Consider the following 21,594-nt stretch of genomic DNA (forward strand, 5'->3'; position numbering starts at 1 on the left):
GGCCCAGGCTGGGAGGCTTGCACCCAGATGCAGTGTAGACATGTCATAAGGAGCTAAGCCCCGTCTGGTCTGTCTCCATCTCTGCGGATGGGCGGGTGGTGGTAGGAGTGGGGGTTTTTGTGGGGGGTGGGGGGAGGCAAGTCCCTACATCAGCACTCTGGAATCCTGGTGACGCTATTTTCTTTCATGCCCTCACATTCAGATATCTGTGCTTCAAAGATTATTTTTTACCATATTCTGCTACAGTGTTTAAAAACAGTCATGTGGCAAAATGAAATGGTAAACTTAAGATTTATCACTTCCAACTGTTTCCCAAAAAATGTCTCAAGGAGACAGAATACAATAAAATCAAATTTGGATAATTTTATAAATTTGTATGATTTTGAAAATATGATTTTGAGACTATGCAGGTATTTTGCTAATTAATCTGAAGAGCACCTCTGTGAGGAAGAATATGGTTATCCCCACTTTAAAGAATAAGCAAAGGACTAATTTACAGAGAGCTTCTTTCCCAAGTCCAACTAGCAACACTGGTTGCAACCATGGTATTCCTGGGTTCTAGTTCAGTACTTAGTCCACAGATCATACTGCTTCTTTGGGATTTAGAGAAACAAGGAAACATTAATAAGCTAACTTCTGCTTCAGAGTTGCTGCCATGCTCATGCTCATTTCTGGTAGGTGAAATGAAGGACTTCTCCCATGCACATATACACGTCCATGATAAAATCTTACATCTGGTAGAGAAGAAGCAAGACCTGGTAGCTGGAATGATATTACATGGTAAGATCTTTGGAGACACAGTCTTTTTATTGCATGAATAAGGTTCCTAGCATAATAAAATCTTGCTTATATTTGATCCTTTTATGTGTAACAGTACAGAAATAATAATCAGTTGGACAGGTCACTTAAATACGTTGTGTCTCCATCTCCCCCACCTGTAGTATGATACTGATATTTGGCAAAGTTGGCAAGGTGCTTTGAGATCTTTAAGTGCACGATTAAAGCCTGAAGTACGGTGTGTCTGTGATAGACTTGCTGCTTTTCTGGGCAATACAACATCTATGCCTCTCTCTTGAAACTCTTCACTCAGTTGGGAATGTTTTCTGAACCTGAGTTTGAGATCTAGAGAACTTCAAGGGTTTTTCCATCTTTAAATAGCTTTTAGTTGTGTGACTCCAAAATTCTTATGTTGTCTTGGGAATTCAAGAAAGTATCTATTAATCTGTCTCCATTAGTGGTCAAAATCATGGATGATCATTTTTGCTTTTTGCAATAGATATATATTTTTTTTCATTTAATTGGCGTAAACTGAGCCAAAACTGTTTCTGTCAGTCAGGTCAAGGAGTTCTTTCACAATGACGACTTCCAGAATTCTCACAGTAATGTTGTGTGCTCTGAGCTACTCCAGTCTTCTTTCCATTACAAGATTGCTATTGATCAGGGAGGTTTGTGTGGCCTTCCCCTATCTCTGTAGATTTTTGGGGAGTGCTTTTCCCTCTACTGTATCTAAGAGCTTATGGTTGATGATGTTTGTGAGCTTTTATAATTTTCATAATTTATGCAATTGTGAGTCAAGTTTGTCTAGTAGGGATGCCAGAGAGGGTTGCAGGTTATCAGGATCTGTTTAATGCTGGTTTTTTGTTTTGTTTTTTGAATTCTGCTCTCAAGGGGTCTCCTGGTGCTCCTTCCACAGACTGCTTTGTCAATAAGAGTTCTGGTTGTGACTGAAGTTGATTTTGGCCTTTAGACAACCTGATGTGTCTGATCTAATTTTCGTTATTTTTTCTGAATATCCAATTTTTGCTACTGCAAGAATCTTTCACTTCACTGGGGAACCTTTACAGGCTACAAAGTAGTCTTACAAAATAATCTTATATATGTGTGCATTCACCACTTTCATTGAGTTCTGTGAGTACAGGATTAGGCCTATAATGAGCCACATCACTTGTCTCCTTTGCCAGCAATTATTTTTAATGGTTTAGTTTTTGGTTCTTTTTAATAAGAACAAATTTTCAAATTCAACATCGGTAATTTAGTAGTTCATTTCCTATTATAGTCACTGGGGCTCTGGCCCCACCAGCTCCTCCTTTCGGAATGGCTATGATAATATGGCACTTTGGAATATGCTAATGAGGCACTACCATGAATATGCAGTGCCTCACTAGCATAATGGTGGCCACATGCACTTCAAAACCACCAGTTTCGAAACACACGCTTCCTGTGTAGCCAGGGGCCCTTTGAGACAAACCTCCTGATTTTGAAAATCCCTTCTTCCCAAAACCAGATGGGAAGAAAGGGCTTTTGAAAGCAGGGGGCCATTTTGAAAGGCCCCCAGCTACATGGGCGGTGTGCATTTTGAAACCAGTGGTTTTGAAGTGCGCATGGCTACCATTATGCTAATGAGGTGCTGCATATTCATGGTAGTGCCTCATTAGCATATTCCAAGGTTCCATATTACCGTGGCCATTCCAGAAGGAGGGGCTAGTATGGCCACAACCTGGGAGTTGTACGGTTGCACCTCACTTATGCCCTTTTGTGTAATTGTCCCAATGGAATCCTACTTCTCCAGTCATTAAATTATTAGATTATATCTTCAGGCTTGCATTCTGTGAGTGTGATGAAATAGAGTGCTTCAAATTTATCATGGACAATTATTATTAGTTTTAGAATTGGAATAATACTTCTGTACTTCTTTAATATTTTAACAGTACGTTGGGGGTGGGGGCGGGTGAAGAAGTGCTTGAAATCCTACACACACACCCCATGGCTTTTTGTCTGGTACAATTTAGCAGATATGACTTCATCAGCTGTTTTGCAACAAGTTTGGTATTTTGTAAAGCTCTGTTTCCAAAAAAGGTCCTTGTAAGCTTATTGGAACATCCAGTTTTAAAGTGCTTGTAAATTATCTTGGAATGTATACAATGATTGCAAGCCAGATGTGAGAGCATTATTTCAGTAAAAATTCAGATGTATCCTGATAATGAGCAATTGGACAATAATGTCTTCTACATTTCTTACATGAAAAAGTTGTCAATAATGTAACTATATCTTTTTCTGACAGGTGGAGGTTTCTCTGTAATTTAGTTTTTGGTAGAGTTACCCAATCACTCTTGAGCTTCCCACTTGTATCTAATCTGTATGAACTAGTTGTGAATATGGGAGACAGTCATTTCAGTTTAACATTTCACTTTGAATGCAACATTGGTATCAGAAAAAATATTAAAGTGGAGTTTGATTGGTGGAGCGTGATAGCATTCTCCTTGCTGTACTTTACACTCCTAACTGAAAACTTAATCTCTCAATACATATGGCTATGTTTGTAGGTTGAAATCTCAAAGCTAACTAGAGGATTAAACCACATTCAACATCACTGAAATTAAAGCGAATTGTGTGGCTAAGTTCACTCATTGGCTTTGAAAATCACATTCGTGTTGTCCAGTGGAAAAAAATATGTAAAATAAAATGAAGAGCAACTCTGAGTTTCTCCAACTTTAAAAATTTGCAAGCAATTGCAGTTGGAATTAGCAAGTTTTGGTTCTTATTTTATAATGAAACTAGATGGTTTACCTGGTGCTGCTTGTGTCCTTACTGAATTTTTGGGTTTTTTGGAAAATAAAATGGTGGGGCGGGGGATGAGGGGTTCAGTATGCAGGCTGCCCACAGGAGAGAGGACTACCCCAGCCCTCTGTCAGCACAGCACCTCTGGGCGGGGCTAGGTGAGAAGTGCTGTCCATGGCTGCTGCAGCTCCAGTGGGCACAGCTGGGGGAAGGGGGTGCATGTCCTCCGGCTGGGATAGGTACAGATTTGTCTGCCCCCTGCAATCCCCAGCCAGAGATGAGGAGTCCAGCAAACTTTGCATTTCCTTTGGGGGAACAGCCAGCAATGTTCCTATATGAAGTGAGGCCAGCAGAAGCAGAGCTTCTCTCCCCCTACCCTCTCTAATGGGCACCGGGGGTGGGGTGGGGAGGGAGGTTTGGAGATAGGGTAACCCCAGACTGGACGAGGGCCCCCCCAGCCAGCCCCTTTCACTTGCCTGATGATTCTCGTTCTTTTCTGTGTGTCTTTATAAGGCGCAGTCCTATTTTCTGGGCACAACAAAACCCTTACCCTGATTTAAGATGTGGTAAGAGGAAGCTGCATAACAAATGGGGTGGTCCTAGCTCTTACCTTTTGGGAGGAGTTCCTGGACAAACAGGCAGGTGCACAGACAGTCTCGCACACACAGACGCTCTCAAATATGTGGTAGATTGATTAATTTGTTCCAGAAAAATAACATTTGTTTCACTCTCTTATCCCCAGGCATAAAACTAGCTTCAGATGGAGTTAAGGTTGAGAGCATAGTAGTAATGAGTGTTTAAAAATGTAAGAAGAATTTGTAATTATCCCCAAAATGGGATAATAATTGCAAATTAAGGAAATTAGGCTGAAGGTTAAACTTGCCAAAATTCAAATGTTTAAGTATGGAAATTCACAGTTAGAGCAGCCAAATAATTCTATAAAATCATGTGTTTTGTATGAGAATAGGAAGAATCCTTCTTCACATGGATAGTGTAGAAAAAGTGAATATGGAAGTGTTTAGTTATCTTTTTGCATAACATAAGAACCAAGTGTCACCCAGTGAAATGGACAGATAGTAGTTTTAAAACAAACACAAGGAAGTACTTCTTTGCTGAACTCACGGTCAGCCTGTGGAACTCAATGCCATGGAATGTTGTGAAGGCTGAAAGTATAACTTAATCTAAAAATTCAGCTAAATTTGTGAAGGAAAGCTCCACTATCAGCCGTGATGGTCAGGGGTGCCACCTACATGTGCTAAGTGTCCCCACGCCTTTCACTGCCAGAAGCTGGGGATTGAACACTCTATAATTACCTTGTGGTGTTCAATCTCTCTAAAGCATCTGGCATTGAGCACCATGAGAAAACAAGGTATTGGACTGTTGGTCTAACCCAGTATTGCATTATGTCATTTTTAGTAACTAGCAAATTTACCAAGCATGTCTCAGGTCCTTAACTCAAGGGCAAAGGTTTGTTTAATTTTCTTTTTTGGGAAAAGAAAAGGAAAATGTACATCCTTTATTTAAATTATTGTATTTGCAAAAATGTGTTATTTTTGAAGTTAATTTTATTTTGGATTTCTTAAAAAAGGGAGTCTTTAAAATTTTTCCATTTAATTTTTTAGTAAAATTTTTAAATGGGAATTCTGTCAAGTGTATTTAATTTGTCATCCCTATACATGCTTATCATTCACTGTGTTTTAACAAGTGCTGTAATCAACTTGATTTCCATTAGCATTTTCTTCTAGTTTTCAAATCTTAATCATTACTGAGCTGTGCCAAAACAAAGCAGTACTCCAAGCTTCTTCACCTTTTATCTCTTTTCTCTAAATTTGTAAAGAAGCAGTCCTATTCCGGGTTCATCCTATTTCTCTGGCTCATCTTGGTTCAATCTCTTTGAACATTTGCTTAGTTATGTCAGTTTTGAGGACCATACTTGATTTGGTGATTCTCTTTTCTGTTTGGTTTTATGAGAAGCAGTCCCCTTCCAAGAACATACTGTTTTCCTGGCACAACCAAAGCTTTGCATTAGTTCAAGTTTATAAGAAGGAGAAGCTGCATACCAAATCAAACAGATAAACTCTCTAAAATATATAGTAGATGAAGCTGACACTTTCATACCACGTGAAACCCATCCTGAAGTGACAGCAGTGTGTCCCTTGTGCCAGTATAAAGCAGAACACAAAGCAATGTTATGCAAAAACACTATGTGTAGTTGCAATCTCATTTGCAACGGTCATATATATGGTAAGGTAAAATTGTGAAACATCAAAAAAAAGTTTTTCCATTGATCTCTGTTACTGATTTGTGAAATGTGAAAATGAATCTATTCTGCAGTTCTTTGTGTGTTAAACAAAATGGCAAGAATTGTATAGGTGAGTGTCAGGAAAGTCATTTGATGTATTTGACAAAATATGACAGGCTAGAAAGTCAAATAAAATAACAATGTAATTGAGTAGTAAGCTAATTGCCAAAACCTCTTTCTTCCTTACAGTAAAAACACTCTTCTTATGTGTCAATATGTTTTTTTAAAAGGATCAGTCTCTGTTGCTGAATGATTAAACTGGTGATTTATGTGGAATTGGTTATAAATACATAGGCTGCAGCAAAACAAGTTCAAAAATTGTATTCTGACTTCACCAAGTAGGACAAGTGTATGTTTTCAAGTTTATTTCCTTTTTCTTTCTCTTGCTTCCTCAGCATTACTAGGTAAGGAAGCTCAAACTGACTCGTAGTGTGTTCTGACCCTTCATAGTAGATGTTCATAACACTTCACAGGAGAAAATACCCTTACGATCATTCTTTAATCTTTCTTAGCTAATAAAAAGCTCTCCTTTTATTATCATTGAGAAACATGTTTCAGAATTCCCCACTAATTTTACACATCTTTTTTTATAGTAAACTCTTTCATATCTAGCAGCCCAGAGTTGCTGGATATTCAAATATTCTGGATAACAGAGAGTTATACCTAGCAATGCATAACACTACTGAAAAACAAGATTAGATATTAAACAATCAAAAATGTATGGTGAGTACTTTATTTACCAGCAACAACAGTATTTGTACACAGTAAACTTATGGGCTGTGGCCACACTTGGCCAAAACTTCGAAATGGCCATGCTAATGGCCAAATCGAAGAATACTAATGAGGTACTTAAATGAATATTCAGTGCCTCATTAGCAAACTGCCAGCCGCAGCAGTTTGAAAGTACCGCTTTCAAATGTGTGGGGCTTGGCTATACGGGGGTCTTTTTGAAAGGACCCCACACATTTCGAAATCCCCTTATTCCTCTCAGCTGGCTTTAGAAAAAGGTTTATACGCAGTCCCTGGTTGTCAAGAGTCTGAATACCATTCATAATCTACAGTGCCTCAAAAACACATGAGCAGAATTTTCAACCTGCCCATATATTTTGGAGTGGACATTCACATGCACTTCTCTCTCTCATTTGTGCTATTAACTAAACAATAGTGTGCTTTTACAGTGCTCAGCTGAGAGGAATAAGGGGATTTCGAAACGTGCAAGGTCCTTTCAAAAAGGACCTCTGTGTAGCTGAGCCGCGCACATTTGAAAGCGGTACTTTCGAAGCACTGTGGATGGCAGCATGCTAATGAGGCACTGAATATTCATTTCAACGCCTCATTAGTATTCTTTGATTTGGCCATCAGCATGGCCATTTCGAAGGTTTGGCCATGTGTGGCCACAGCCATGCTGTATGTGCTGTATTTATTTGTATTTACTTTCACTACACTGTACTTATGGAAAATGTAACTAAAATTTACTTGTTGTTAAAATGACAGTTATTTGAGAGTTCCAAATGGGAGAATGCTGGATGTGAAAGAATTTACTGAAGTTGTTGCTGTATCTTCTGGTGTCTAAAAATGGATAAATCTTATCCATGCCAGGATGAAATTCCTTGAAGAAAAAGCACTCTTTTTACAGTGCTGTAGTCAGTCATTTACTTCTGTTCATATGGCCATTGATGTCTGTTGTTTACTTAATAGCACAAATGAGAGAGAAGTGGGGAAGATAATGCATGTGAATGCCCACTTCAAAATATATGGGCAGGTTGCAAATTCTGCTCGTGTATTTTTGAGGCACTGTACATTATAAATGGTATTTAGACTCTTGACAACAAGGGATTGCGTATAAACCTTTTTGTAAAGCCAGAATCGGAAACTGATCAGACTTCAGCTGCTTTGGTATCTGATGTGTGTGTTTAGTTAGCTCTCTTATTCTTTGGAGAGCAAGTATCTTTTTCAAGACACAACTGTTGTAAGATGGTATATGTCCTTGGAACCAAAGACCATTGGATACTGATAGTCTTTATGCCCTGAAGATCTACAGAGTTTGTGTACCTATTGATTTGTAGGGATGAACAGGTAAGAGTGGTCTTGGACTCAGAATGCAAACTGAATATTCATCTGCTGTGTCCGGCCCTTTTGGATGATATTTAGCATATCTTTTTGATAAAATGTGTCTTCAGCACCTGTAGTCTATGTTCTGTGCAGTGATATTTTGAATAAAATCAGGTAGTTTACTCCATATTTGACATTCTTTAATTTAGTGGGCAACGTTGTTTGAATTTTAGATCTCTTATTTTGGTTCTTTTAGAACTTATGAGAAAAGAAAAATTTACATTAACACTACCAGTTTTGCATCAGCAAACTATTACTATTGTCATTACTTATTTGTATAATGCCTTTGCAGTGGAGTAAACAGTACAGTTTAGAGTTTGAACAGATGCTGTGACAAAGGCAGTAAACAAAGAAATGCCACATTCTGTTTCCAAGCTGAAAAATTTGGGCGAAAACTGTGTAATATTTTTCTGAAGAGGGGAAAAATATTGTCTTAACTAAAACCTGCCAGCTTCTCATATATGTCATTTGTACTGCAATGACACTCAGGGCCTTACTCAGGTTTTGGACAACATTGTGCTAAAGGCTGCACAAACACTAAGGAAGACCAGGAAGTACTTGAAATCTAGGGCCCTAAATGACATGAGCACAGAGTTCAGTGTTGAACAATAAGCTAAGCACATGCCTCAGTCTTTATAGAATGAGGATCTAAAAATGCAAGCAATATATGGAGACTGCAGTAAAGGGATTTGCTAAAAGCTTTATTTGCGTCTGTTTTGTCTGCGATCACGTCTGTAATATTCAACCTTTGCGAACGTCTTCGTACCAGATGGACTTAACTAATTGGTGTAAGTTTGAAGAGGAACTAAACTGACCCTTAGGGACTGGAGGAATTGACTTATAGGCAAATGTTAGATTTCACCTCCCTACTCACCATAGCTTTGTTAAACTATTAATTGGGATAGCAGAGCATAAATTTACATATATTTGGCAGGTGTAAACACCAAGGAGGGAGCAGATTTACTGAAAATAGTACACTGTATTTAAGAATAATGGATAATTTTAAGTCATAACATCTTTAGGTTCTGTATTGTGGAGGAAAATTGCGGGAACATCCTGCTACAAATCTCAGACTGTGTAAGTGTTGGTGGCTCTCTGTGGAAGTAGTGGAAAGTGTGTCACTTAACCCACCCTTACATAAGACTGAACAAAACATTAAAGGATGTACTCGATGAAGTATTCTTTTGCTGTGAGAAGGAGAGGCTGGATGACTTGAGAAGAATTTTCTAAGTGCAATAGCCAGTCTTTCCAGTGTCTGGGTTCTTTTTTCTGCTGAAAAGTAACATGGGGGAACTTGTAAATACATGCAATAGCGGTGAGATGTAGGTATTTAAATAGTAATGCTATTGTGTTTGGTATGCTTATGTATGTATCACTTGATATGACATATCTGTGTTTTTAATACTGAGAAGTAAAATAGAACACTACTTAATGTGGCATGTGAATTTTTGTAGAGATACTGTTATAAGAACTACGATGCACTTAATGTTTTATGCAGCAAAAATAGGTTCACATATTGTTTTGTGAATGCAAGAACATCCTACTCCAAAAAGTTTTAATCTGAAAGTTTCAATCCCATAATTTATTGAACATAAACAGGCACCCATGTGGTTTGTCAATGTGCTGTGTATTGCACCATAGAGACTTTGTTTCACAACGTACGGAGAAAGGAAAGGGTGTGAATGCTTGTAAAGAATTTGTAGTTCCGAGTATTTCCGTGCTTCTTGTATTTTCAGGATTATTTGAAAGTATGTTATAAAGTTATATTTGTGGAAGAGAAAGGAAGAGGAGAGCTGTTGTTAGGAGCTTACCTGAAAGCGATATTTTGGAAGAGATTGTAAGGATGAGAGAGATCTGAGCACTTGGGATCAGGAAATCACTTCTGAAATGTGCCTCGAATTTGGAAGGCAACATGAAAAAAAGGCCCAAAGTTGTGGTCAGGAGGAAAGGTTGACAAGACATACTAGACATTGTACTTTAAATAAATAGTAGTATAAATAATATGCGTCTTTAGTAAAGAATATGAGTACCTAAGAGTTAATTATGGTCGCATCTTAGAGAAGCCAAACATTTTGAAGTAGGATCTGAAGTCACTTTGTTTTGATGCAGGGGGAGAAGTGTTCCAGAGCAAGGAAGGAGAACCACCCTAATCTATAAGTAGTCTTGAGGTGAGGAAAGACAAGAGTTGAACACGGAAGGAGTTTCACAATGAATATGAAGGTGGTCCTCTTAACACAGTCATGTGTTTACATGAGTTTGCTCTTTTATTTATTTTAAATATTAACTTTTGAGCTCGGCTGACACATTAAATACATATGTTATAAATATCAGGGGTAATACAAGGCCGAAAAAGTTTTTTCCAGTTGCTTTTATATGAATTGCTCTTTTAGCCAAGATCATGGTTGCCTTTTAACTTATGTATGTGATTTTATGCTTTTCAAAGGCTGACAGCCCCAGAGACTGAAGTTCTCTGCAAAACAGGTAAAGTACAGTGTTCAAATTAACACATACTCCATTTCAATACACCTCAACTCTGGTGTGGAGAGTTCAACTCTGGGTGAGTGAACAGCTCAGTTTCCAGGTCTGCTCAGTCCTTGGCCTTATTTAAGCCTATTAATAGCATTTTGGAATCAGGTTTGATAGTGTCTTTTTAGGAAGTAGAAACTTGAACCATGGGAACTTGACTTAGACAGTTACATTCGTACATGTAGGCCACCAAACATCTATTGTATGGTAAAAGTTGTTAGTCAGTGGGTTTAAACTGGCTACCTAGAGGTGAAAAGCTTGTATTCCATTACAAAACTCTCAGTTTTGCAAAAAATCAGGGTAAAATCTCTAGTAGGTATGATAATCACATTTTAAACAAGAGTCAAGAAGTTTTCTCTTATGGAGATAGTACCTTAATCACAAAAATGTCCAGCATATCTGAAAGGGTAGGAATTAGATGTTTTGTATATACTGCTTTGATGCTTTGTATATACTGCTTGAATATCATGGTAAAACTTTAAATATAGAGATCAAAAGTTCTTTGCTTTCTTAACAGAGTGTTTATCAGCCGTCTTTTAATAAAAAATGTAATTTTTTTTTTCAGGCCAACAAAATTTTCAGATGGTCAGCTCTCTTTGGAAAAAAAAAATCCCTCTGTATTCACTGGAGATTTTTGGGGGGGCGGTTATTATACTGAAACATAGCTGGATAAATAACTTTATATTTTTCCTGTCCACAATTTCTCCAACTCTGGAAGAATTTGGAATGAGATGTGAAAGACTCAGGATGTTGTTGTCCTGTACTGGCTTAGGGGAGAAAAGAGGTTTTCCTGATTAGGCAGCAGTAGCGGAATCATTTTCTCTTCTTTCAGATTTAGTCCATATCTAACGATAAAAGAAGAGGACAAACTAAATTGAATTTTCTATGAATTGTCTGATGGCCGAGTGGTGGAATATAAGGAAATACTGACTTTCTTCAGCAGTATTGGATATTCTGACAGCAGTAAGTAAAGGAATCCATAATAACACTTACTGAATTGGGAACACTCGTGGGTTTACATACGGACTCTCTCTGTACAGGAAAGCATGAGCGTGCTTAGCTTTTTCCAAACTGACACATATAAGGTGAGGATATTTCTTTTTCTAGAAGATGTTTTTTATTACTAATTTTCTTTGCTACAAGCATTGGTGATTGCAGACATTAGCCATTGTCTCAGGAACATTCTCATTTGAAAATTAGTCATTTTTGAACCTCGTTTAGTCATCATCTTGGTAGAGACCATCCTGAAAACATTAGGATAGAAACCCATGAAGTCTGTGTTATATTAAACTTGATTTCCAAAGAAAGAAGCGGTTCATCATTTATTATGCTTTTGTGAGATTGAGGATCCTGTTGAATAATTGTAGAAGAGTACACGTCTTTGGCTACGTCTACACATGAAGCCTACATCGAAGTAGCCTATTTCGATGTGGCGACATCGAAATAGGCTATTTCGATGAATAACGTCTACACGTCCTCCAGGGCTGGCAACGTCGACGTTCAACATCGACGTTGCGCAGCACCACATCAAAATAGGTGCTGCGAGGGAATGTCTACACGCCAAAGTAGCACACATCGAAGTAAGGGTGCCAGGAACAGCTGCAGACAGGGTCACGGGGGGACTCAACAGCAAGCCGCTCCCTTAAAGGGCCCCTCCCAGACACAGTTGCACTAAACAACACAAGATCCACAGAGCCGACAACTGGTTGCAGACCCTGTGCATGCAGCATGGATCCCCAGCTGCAGCAGCAGCAGCCAGAAGCCCTGGGCTAAGGGCTGCTGCACACAGTGACTATAGAGCCCCACAGGGGCTGGAGAGAGAGCGTCTCTCAACCCCTCAGCTGATGGCCGCCATGGAGGACCCTGCAATTTCGAAGTTGCGGGATGTGCAACGACTACACGGTCCCTACTTTGATGTTGAACGTCGAAGTAGGGTGCTATTCCCATCCCCTCATGGGGTTAAAGGCTTCGACGTCTCGCCGCCTAACGTCGATGTTAACATCGAAATAGCACCCAACACATGTAGCCGTGAGGGGCGCTATTTCGAAGTTAGTGCCGCTACTTCGAAGGAGCGTGCACGTGTAGACACGGCTTTTAAGAGTGTATGCTCAGCTTTCTACTGTCTCACCCTTGTAGACCAGAAGTTGTTGTTTTGCAGACAGAAAGGATTTCTTTGTCAGATCTTTTATGGTAAACATAATAGTCATCTTTTTCAACATGTAAGAATTGCTGTAAATTATTTGTGTTGTGATAAGTCCTATGAGTCCTGGCTACATCAAGACCCCATTGTGCTAGATATTGTAGAGACACATGGTAAATGAATACTGAAAAAGCAACCATCTAAGTAGATACAGCAGAGAAGAGAAAGTGTTGTTTCCATTTTAGAAATGAGGCATCAAGACAGAGAGATTTCCACAAGGACACTCAAATTCTGTGATGGAGCCAGCAACAGACTCCAGATTTTGCATACTATTGCCCAGGCTTAACCCAAAGACCATTTTTCTTCTCTGAAACATCAGTGTCGTTTCCAAAGCTAGTTTGAGAACGCTGTCCATGTCTTGTCTGATTGCTTAAATCTTTTATTTATTTGGTACACTATACTAGCATAAGAATTAGTGACACATGTTCTGCATTCCCATTCTATCTGAAGGTTGATGGACTTAAGATTTTTCAATTTGTGTTGATTAAGAAATGGAATAGTAAATGACACATACCTGCAATATTTTTTACTGGAATATAACCACTGCCAATACTTACATTGTGGATTTACCAAAACAGAAAATTGCCTGTACCTGCCAATTAACTACATGCTCGCCACAACAGTATCCCAACAGAACCTTCACTGAGGTTATTGGGAAAACAGGGATGAACTGGAACACAACAATAAATTTTGGAAATACCAGCCTTTCAGATGGTTAACCTGCCTCACACCTGCAGTTTTAGGAAATGGGAAACTTGATGAAAAGAGGAGCACAAATAGACAGTCTATATAGTAGGTTATGGTTATATATTACACTTTCTGATACAGTATTCACAATAGAAAAATGAACATGCCTTTGTCTAATTTTAGAATATTTTTCCATAAATGAATTTCTCAGCACATATGTGTTAACAGAGACCCCGGTTCCAAGAAGATCCATGTAGAAAATCTTTGGTAGTTTGGGATGCAGTAATATTACACTTGCATTATTAGTATATGCTTATTTCTTAAATTAAAACCTAGAGCTACTATGGCATGAGAGAGCAGATTGATGGAGGTTTGTACTATCTCTCCATGCCCTTTCAGCTACAGTCAATCTGATCTCTCCCTTCCTTCTCTACTTCTTCCATTGGCTTCTCATGTAACTGGCTTTAGTTTTTCCAGACTTTGTCAGTAGACTTAACACATCTCGAGAGATCAGTTGCATAAATTGATTCAACATGAAAAAGACTCTGATTTCCTCTAGAGTAGAACTTCTGTTTTTGATGTCTGGTTAAAGGTGAAACGTATGTATTTTAATTTCAATTTACAGAAATAAAAACCACACATTGTCTCTTAGGAAAAAATATATCACTCTTTGTAGGTATTGGTTTTTCTTTGAGCAGGGATCCCACTGTAGATGCACGTGGCCATCATGTGCACAAGACTGGGATTTGATTAGTAATGTCAGAGGCTTCCCTTGCCCCTGTACGTCCTTGTGTTCTAATACGAATGTATAAAGGGGGGTGGCCACAACCATCCCTTGGTTCCCTGGTAACTACCCAGGACAATGAAACAGACTGTAGTGAATATCTGAACTTCAGGTTCATAGCTTAGGCTAAAGATCTTTGAAACCTTCAGATCTTCAAAACTATTTCTGATTGTCTTTTGTGCCAAGAATTGACCACCGGCTGTTGTAGACCAAACTTCATTAGTTAGATCCTCATGTATAGGATTTCGTCAGTGGCAGATTCAAAAGATGCAGGCTTCCAATCCTATCTGTCCTGTAAAGAGCTAATGCCCTTGAAAGACTGACACGGTTGGTGTCTCTCTTGTCTGAAGGACTCACATATTCCAAGCAGATGCTTAATATGCTTATTCTCTGCAAATACTCATTTTCCCCTCATTGTCAGTAATATTGAGATTTTTTTCTCCTTCCTCTGCAGCATGGATCAGGTGCTGGGATTATTGGGTGTATCTCACTGAATCAGTTCCCTGCCATTGTAAGGGGCCCGTTATTCCTCACAGTCACTCAGGCATATATGTTCTCCCCATGACTGAGCAGTAAATCTGCCCCTCTGAGGCCTGTAATCACAGCCTCCAAGACCCTGATGGGGCTGTCCGATAAGTTCCAGCCACCACTGGCTTTGGTTCTGTCAACAATTTGTTAGTCATCTATATGGTACCATGGCTTTATTTGGGATATTGGGGATAGTTCACCAAAACCCCAGTCTGCTCCAATGAGAGAGAGATTGAATTCTGGCCCATTTCTCTGGAAGGGACCTCAGGAGGTCATTGAGTCTTGTCCAATCACCTTCCTTTTTTTTTTCCCCTCCCAATCTATTTGTCCCAGATCCTTGAATGACCCTCTCAAGGGCAGAACTCACAACTCTGGCAGTTAGCAGGCCAATGCTCAAACCACTGAGCTATCCCTCTTTCTCTCTCCTTATCTTTGCCAGATGAAGCACTATTTCTCTACTGTGTGACCTCAACGAGTTCCAGGAGCTCCTTGTGTAAACTTTAATCATCTCAGGGAAATCTTAAAAGCAGTCTTACATCCTATCAGGATTTCCCTCCTTATTAGTGAGGGTTTTCCCACACAGCTGAAATCCTGTGGCAGATGATAGGTTCTTCTTCGACTGTCCCCATGGGTGCTCCACATTAGGTGTCGGGCTTGCCCGGCGCCGCAGATTGGATCTTCCAAGCAGTTTCTGCTGGACCGCGCATGCACCGGTGCGCGCCGCTCCCTTGCGCGCTCCTGGCCACGTGCGCGATCCGGTCCCCGCCAGTTCCTCTTAACCGCCGTCGGCTGCAGACGGAATCCGACTAGGCTACGGCCAAGTTAGCGTATTCAATGGTTTTAATTGTTTTTCTTCAAAGTTTTCAAGTTCTTAGTCTATTGTTCAGTTAGCCAGTTGTTATTTTCAAAAAAAAAAAAAAAAAACAAACAAAAACAAGAAACAACAAGCGGGACGGCATTCAGTCCAGTCCTAGTAACAAGCGGAGCACCGGAGGCCAGGAGCCTAGGGCCATTAGCCCTCCTGCTGCAGCAGGCTATCGGAGAGGGGGAAAACAGCACAGAGAAAGTGCTAAGTACCCCATTAACAACTAAAAGACTCACCAACAATGTCCTCTTCAGGATTCAAGAAATGTGAGTCTTGCCGAGAGGCAGTGCCAGCGTCTGATGGGCACAGTCACTGCACAATGTGCCTTGGGGAGTCCCATGTCACGCAGAAATGCTCCTTGTGTGCAAAATTAACAGCCAGAGCAAGGAAGGACAGGGAGATGCGGCTTAAAATTCTGCTCTTCGACAAGGCCCTCCAGCCAGACGTGCCGGAGCGGCCGCAGCAGGAGGGACCCTCCAGAACCCATAAAAGGAAAGCTGCCTCCCTCACCCCGTCAGCGCAAAAACGGAGGAAAGTCTCCCCAGCCCGATTCCTGCTGGCAGCAACAGCGAGCGGGACGGGAGGAGCGCACAGCCCCCAGCCGCAGCAACAGCTGATCGGCGGCGGCACGGAGAGCCACGTGGAGGCTGCTCAGCCTCCGAAAATCAAACAGCCGCCCTGCACCACAGGCAGGGTGGCGGCTAAACAAGCGCCGGTACCGGCAGCACCGACCCCCGGGGAACCGGCGGTGCAGAGCGCACAGGCATGCAGCCTGCAGATACCGGAGGACACCGCCCGTGCGGCACCGCCCAGGAGCGTGCTGAGCGCGGCGCGGATGGGGCTGAGATCCCCTGCACGTCAGGGAGTGGAGCCACCCCCTCAAGGGAGGGTGAAGGCTGCACAGAAAACAAGGCACCGCAGCCCCTCTCCAGACAGGGCTGCGGAGTTGCTTTCTCTCAGCCCTCTGCTCATGCTGCAGACTCCAACTAGAAGGCAGGGGTCCGCCCTAGCCTACCCGGAGCCCCCGTCTCCATTTTTACAACCAGCCTCGCCCTGGCTGGGACCACCTTCACCCTTCCTGGGGTTTGAGCCGCTGGAGTACTATCACAAATCGCTCTCTCCAGTGTCCCAGGTCTCTCGACGATCTCGCTCCCCCAGATGCAGGGGGTATGCACCAAGGGAGTGGTCCAGGTCACCTTCCCAAGAACAGTGCCCATGCTGCCATGGTCGCCCCTATCACGCGGGGCATAGAGACCACCGGCAGTCTACCAGGGAAAGATCCCCACAGACGGTCCCGTATCCCCGAGGGCAATCGCGAACGGGGACAGAGACTCAAGTATCTCAGGGGGAACTGGTTATGGAACCCCGAGATTTTCCCTTACAAGCTTCCAGCGAGCGGATATACCATCACCAACAGGAACCGGAAGGGTCCAGAGAAGCGTATCCTAGTGGTTCCTCGCTCTCCTCCCCGGACGAGGCTACTGCCCCGGGGGACGTCCATCCTCCGGACGATCTCAAACAGTTTCAAGAGCTGTTTAAAAGGGTGGCCTTCACGCAAGGCATCCAGACAGCAGAGGTGCAAGAGACACACCATAAGCTCCTCAAAAATCTGAGACCTCCGGCCTCCTCCAAAATAGCAATACCGCTTGATGACGCAATCTTGGAGTCCGCCACTATGATATGGCAGACCCCCGCGACTATTCCGCCTGTCCACAAGAGAGCGGATAAGAAATACTTCATGCCAGCAAAGGGCATGGAGTTCTTGTTCAGCCACCCACAACCAAATTCCTTGGTGGTGGAGTCGTCGCAACAAAGATCAAAGACATCTCAATTCAAGACAGGGGGAACAGACAAAGATGCCAAGAAGCTAGAGCTGTTCAGCAGAAAGGTCTACTCCTCCTCCATCCTACTGTTGCGAATGGCAAATTACGCAGCGCATCTAGCGAACCATAATTTCAACAACTACACTAGGTTAACCTCCCTCATGGACTCGCTTCCAGAGGACAAGAAACTGGTGCTCAAGGCCATCGTGCAAGAAGGCTATGCGGCCTCGAGGACGGGAGTTCAGATCGCCCTGGATGTTGCGGACACAGCAGCACGCTCCACAGCTATGGCAGTGGTGATGCGAAGGGAGTCCTGGCTCCAGACTTCGGGTATACCGAGGGATCTGCAGGCAAAGATAGTCGATCTTCCCTTCGACTCGCAGAAGCTGTTTGCTGAATCAACTGACTCAGTCCTTCATTCCAGTAAAGACTCAAGAGCCACACTTAGGACCCTGGGGATTTACACCCCTCCATACAGAAAGAAAAAGTACTACCCTCAACAAAGACGGTACCAGTACCAGCAACAGCGCCCCCAGTACCACAGGGGTTACGAGCAAGGGCGACATCAACAGCACCAGCAGTACAGAACTCCCAGGCGACGTTCTCAACAGAGCCATGCGTCCTCGGGGCAGGGCCAAAGGCCACAAGTTTGACACACAGATCCAGGGCTGCACCATCACTACCATCGCACAAGGTCATCCGAAGCGGTTATTCCACCATCACCTCCGACCATTCTACGACCAGTGGCAAACGATCACCACAGACAAATGGGTGCCAGAGATCATAGCCACGGGGTATGCCATCCCCTTCCAGTCGCTCCCACCGCCACAACCTCCACCCAGGCCCCACCTCCAGGAGGCCTCCCACGTAGCGAGTCTCAAGCAGGAGGTAGACCATCTCATGCTCATAGGGGCAGTGGAAAGAGTGCTGGAGCAACTGCAGGGGAGAGGGTTCTACTTGAGGTACTTCCTCACGGAGGAAAAAAACAGGAGGCTGGAGGCCCATCTTAGATCTTCGAGGCCTCAACCGGTACCTGCGCAAGCAACGCTTTCTGATGATCACAATCGCCTCCATCCTTACGGCACTGGACGATGGAGATTGGTTCGCAGCCCTTGACTTACAAGACGCGTATTTTCACATAACTATCCATCTGGCTCACCGACGATTCCTCCGGTTCATGGTAGGCAAAGAACATTTTCAATACAAGATCCTACCGTTTGGCCTCTCCTCGGCCCCCAGAGTCTTCACCAAGACCTTGGCAGTGGCGTCAGCCTACCTGCACAGACAGGGGGTATTTATATTCCCGTATCTGGACGACTGCCTACTCAAAGGGGCCTCGAAGGAGGAGGTACTACGCATGATACGCGTCACAGCAGGCACGTTCTCTTCGCTTGGCCTGGTTATCAATCTGGCAAAATCAAAGAGAGACCCCACACAGGACATAGAGTTCATAGGGGCACGCATAAATTCTATTACAGTGAGAGTGTATCTACCAGAGACTCGCTTTTGGGCCATCGGCTCCCTCGTGCAAGTCATCACCTTCAGCCCTACGGTGCTGGTTCTGACGTGCTTACAGCTGCTGGGCCACACGGCAGCAGCGTCGTTCGTAGTACAGAACGCCAGGTTACACATGCGCAGCATGCAGCACTGGCTGGCGAGCGTATACAAACCGGCAGCACACACCGTTCACAGGGTGGTGTCGCCCACAACAGAGGTGCGCAAATTCCTGCAATGGTGGGTAAACCCCAAGAACTTGCTAACAGGGGTACCCTTCCACCAACCACAAATATCGGTTTTTCTTACTACAGATGCCTCCCTCATGGGGTGGGGAGCACACATGGGCGAAGAGGTGATGCAAGGGCTGTGGTCCTCAACGGAGCAGTCACTGCACATAAATATACTGGAGCTCAGAGCAGTGTTCAACGCCTGCAGACACTTTCGAGACCATATACAAGGCAAAGTAGTCGGGATCAGTACAGACAATACCTCCACCATGTTTTATATAAATCGGCAAGGAGGAGCTCGGTCCCGTGCCTTATGTGCAGAAGCAGTCCGGTTGTGGAACTGGTGCATCGCCAACAATATAACCTTGAAACCCTCGTACTTACCAGGCGCTCACAACGTGAAGGCAGCCAGCTGAGCAGGCGTTTCGCACTCACGCATGAGTGGCAGATCCGTCCCGATCTGCTACGACTGATTTTTCACGCATGGGGCTTTCCTCAGATAGACCTGTTTGCTACTCAACACAACAAGAAGTGCCCACGATTCTGCTCCAGGGCAGGACTGGGACGGGGGTCCCTGGGGGACATATTCGCGATCTCCTGGAGGGGCCCCCTGCTTTACGCTTTTCCTCCCACAGTGCTGATCCACAAAGTCTTGCAGAAAGCCAGGAGGGAAGGAGCCCGAATGATCCTGATAGTCCCAATGTGGGATCGACAGCAATGGTTCCCCTTACTCCTGCGCATGTCGGACCGTCCACCGATGCCCCTTCCGGTGGCGCCGGATCTGCTCACGCAAGCCCAGGGGTCCATAGTGTATCCGCACCCCCAAGGCCTGCGACTACAAGCGTGGTTAATCCATGGCTCAGCTCCCTAGAGAGCACATGTACGGAGGAAGTGCAGCAAGTCCTAGAAAGTAGCAGGAGGACTTCCACCAGGAAGACCTACAAGCAGAAATGGACTCGCTTCATGGCATGGTGTTCTACCAAACAGCTAGCCCCCCTTTCGGTGCCTATACCTGTAATATTAGAGTATTTACTGGACCTCAAGAGAGGAGGACTCTCACTATCCTCGTTAAAGGTCCACCTTGCCGCCATTTTGGCGTTCAGACACGAAGAAGAAGGGCACACGGTGTTCGCCCATCCCATGGTTGCCAGGTTCCTCAAAGGGTTGGTAAACCTATACCCCCCTCGGAAACCGCTTCCACCTTCGTGGAACTTGGACCTGGTGCTTAATGCGCTAACAGGACCACCGTTCGAGCCTTTGGCCACGGTTTCCCTCCGCCTCCTTACGATAAAGATGACCTTTCTTCTCGCAATCACGTCAGCTCGCAGGGTGAGCGAGCTTGCGGCAGTTATGGCAACGCCACCCTGCACTGTTTTTTCCAAGGAGGCGGTAACCATACGGCTGCATCCAGCCTTTGTTCCTAAAGTTTCTTCTGAGTTTCATATTAACGAACCTATCATTTTACCCTCGTTTTATCCAAAGCCTCATAACTCTAACAAAGAGGCGCGCCTACACCTCCTGGACGTGAGGAGGGCGCTAGCCTTCTATGTTGACAGGACCAAGTCCTTCCGGAGAACGGATAGACTCCTAGTCTCTCTCGCTCCCAAATCAAAAGGAGAAGGTCTCTCTTCGCAGAGAATCTCGAAGCACATCGTATCCTGCATAAAAATGTGCTACGAACTCAAAGAGACTCCTTTACTGGCCACGCCCAGGGCTCACTCCACTAGGGCGGTGGCGGCATCAACAGCCCTTTTCAAGGGCATTGCGCTAAAAGACATTTGCAGAGCGGTGACCTGGTCATCCTATGACACCTTCGCCAAACATTACGCCCTTCACAGGGTATTCCAAGAGGATACCCGTCTCTCAACAGCGGTCCTCTCGGGGACAAGCTGCACGTAATCCGATTACCCACCTCCTATCTTGGGTTACTGCTGAGTAGTCACCTAATGTGGAGCACCCACGGGGACACTCGAAGAAGAAAGAAAGGTTACTCACCGTAGTAACGGTGGTTCTTAGAGATGTGTCCCCGTGGGTGCTCCACTACCTGCCCATCCTCCCCGCTTCGGATCTCTGTTTAGTGTTTTTCAGGAGCATCCGAGGCGGTTGGTCAAGGAATTGGCGGGGACTGGATAGCGCACGTGGCCAGGAGCGCGCAAGGGAGCGGCGCGCACCGGCGCATGCGCGGTCCGGCAGAAACTGCTTGGAAGATCCGATCTGCGGCACCGGGCGAGCCCGACACCTAATGTGGAGCACCCACAGGGACACATCTCGAAGAACCACTGTTACTACAGTGAGTAACCTTTCTTTTAAATTTCAGCAAGGGAGGTTTAGGTTGGACATTAGGAAATTTTTCCTGACTGTCAATGTGGTTAAATACTAGAATAAATTGCCTAAGGTGGTTCTACAATCTCCATCATTGGAGATATTTGGGTAAACATCTAGCAGGGATGATATAGATGGTGCTTGGCCCTACAGTGAGGGTAGA

At 43.6% G+C, this 21,594-nt stretch overlaps 1 protein-coding gene across 4 annotated transcripts in view; it reads left to right on the forward strand.

Moving 5' to 3' along the window:
• ATXN7L1 (ataxin 7 like 1) overlaps positions 1 to 21,594 on the forward strand; it is a 199,166-nt gene that overhangs the window by 37,332 nt on the left and 140,240 nt on the right. Inside the window, exon 2 of one of the 4 annotated variants that reach the window (XM_074984149.1) lies at positions 11,331 to 11,461. The exons of the other annotated variants lie outside the window; for them this stretch is intronic. The gene's annotated coding sequence lies outside the window, so the exon portion shown is untranslated. The remainder of the gene's footprint in view (positions 1 to 11,330; positions 11,462 to 21,594) is intronic. 4 annotated transcript variants of the gene reach the window in all.

The sequence above is a fragment of the Carettochelys insculpta genome, chromosome 1 (assembly GCF_033958435.1).
Source record: "Carettochelys insculpta isolate YL-2023 chromosome 1, ASM3395843v1, whole genome shotgun sequence".
NCBI classification, from domain to species: Eukaryota; Metazoa; Chordata; order Testudines; family Carettochelyidae; genus Carettochelys; species Carettochelys insculpta.